Genomic DNA, 2,018 nt, shown 5'->3' on the forward strand with positions numbered 1-2,018 from the left:
CTTAGCCTTTCTCATGCTGATACAGAAGCTGGAATTCAATTGACTGTGGCCTTGGGGTATGAACTTTTGGTGAACTGTTGTAGTTTCTGGGCATGCTTAATGAGCTGATGCATATTTACCTCTCTGCCCTGCATACTTAAGTAGCTAATTATACTATACATGCGATGTATGTAATGATGTAACTACATGTATCCTTGTATGAAACGGAAGTAGCTGTAAGAGTTCTGGTGTCTGCACACGTGCTCAGGAGAGAGAAGATAAATTCCACTTGCAAACACAATTAGTTTGTCAGAAGCTGATTTGGGCATCAATGCCCCACTGTGACCTTGTTTGCAAACAAATACATCCTTTTGTACCGGCTGATGACTGTGTGTTTGTGATTTTTGCGAGCCTCCAGAGAAACAAACCGCTTTTTGCAACAATCACAAGGCTATTGACCCAGGGTGTGGGTTTAGTCACCTTTGTAATGAATCCCATAACTTCCAGTGTTTCAAGGGTGGTCTTCAACTTGCCTACGGTTGCACAACTTGCCTTTGGTTGCACAACTTTTCTACACCCATGCACAACTGGTGGTACCACTGGGTTGACATAGATGTGGTGGGTATGGGGAAATTGGCCCAAACCTTTGAAAACATCCAGGTATAGCTTGACAAGTTCCACCTTGATTGTAGATACTGTCAGGGCCATTTCATGGACTCTTTTGATAAGGTCTAAGGTGGTGCATGCCACCCTAACAGGTATTGGTGGGTCACTATAGTCTGTTGCATAAAAAGTTTAATCAGATTCATTAGCACTAGATTTGCAGTGTGCAATGATTGCACCTTTTGGTTTGATGTGTGCATCGCCAAATGCAACCAATGTAAAATGAGCTAGAGTCTTGCATACTTTGCCTTGGGGGAACTTTGCTACATTTACTGGAATAGTGTTTGTTTCTGCTCCAGTATCTTGAAATAGACTGGCGAGTCAGCAATCATAATTGTGCTATACCAGGTATTCAGGTTATCAAAGGACTGTGAGTTCTGCTTTGCTGACATTGTGCCCATATATAGGGTACTGACTCCTTTTTCAGATTTTGGAGCATCTCCCTTTGATTTGCACATTTTTGCAAAGTAGTTCACTCCAGAGCATTTGTAACAAGTTTCCCCAAAAGTGGGCAGGATCTAGGCTTGTGTGTGCTTTCACACCTTATGCAAACTTTGCCTTTTGCAGCTTGATGGCCCCCCATATGGAACAAATTTTATTGGGGGTTTGTTTTGCTTTTGCCCAATTGCATGCAGGTTTGCTTCTGGAGACATAACATGAGCCTGGGCACTTGTGAGAGCCTTTGCCCTGCAGATATCCACAGCCTATGCCAGGGTGAGGGATGGGTTCTCCAGAAGCCTTTCCTTGAGTTTGCTATCATTTAAGCTGAAGACAATTTTGTCCCTCAACATAACATCCTCAGCAGGTCCAGATTCACAATGCTGTGCTCAGAGCCATCCCTAGGGGTGTGCAGGGCCCTGGGCATATCAACCTGTGTGGGATCCTGGGGGAAGGGAGAGTGAGCGGTTGGAACTGGCAGAAGTTGGCAGGGGAGGAGGCTAACAAGAGGCTAGAGCTGTTGGCGGTGCAAGAGCCAGCAGTGGCTGTGCATGGTGGCCATCGTGTTGCTTATGCGGCACTGATTGGAGGGACCCCCCAAAACACAGGGCCTGGGCCAGTTGCCCTGATTTCCTCCCCACATCAGAGACAGCCCTGGCTGTGCTTTATTTCTGAGCTCTGTAACAAAATGATCTATGCCTGCAGCCTCATTGTATCTAACTTGTCAGAACTGATACCTTTGAAAAACAGGGGTTTGTTGGGGTTCACAGTAGTTCTTGTGTTAGAAATATTATTAAAAATGCATTATCAATAAGTCTTGTTAAAACAGCGCAGCTGTCAGCCCTCCCTGGTGAGAGAACTGGGAGAGCTACTGAGAGCTCTTTGTATTAAGGTATCACTCTCTCTTTGTTTTGCAAAGTTACTATCTCTTTGTTACA

This window comes from Crocodylus porosus, unplaced genomic scaffold, assembly GCF_001723895.1.
Source record: "Crocodylus porosus isolate Cpor-Errol unplaced genomic scaffold, CroPor_comp1, whole genome shotgun sequence".
Taxonomy (NCBI): domain Eukaryota; kingdom Metazoa; phylum Chordata; order Crocodylia; family Crocodylidae; genus Crocodylus; species Crocodylus porosus.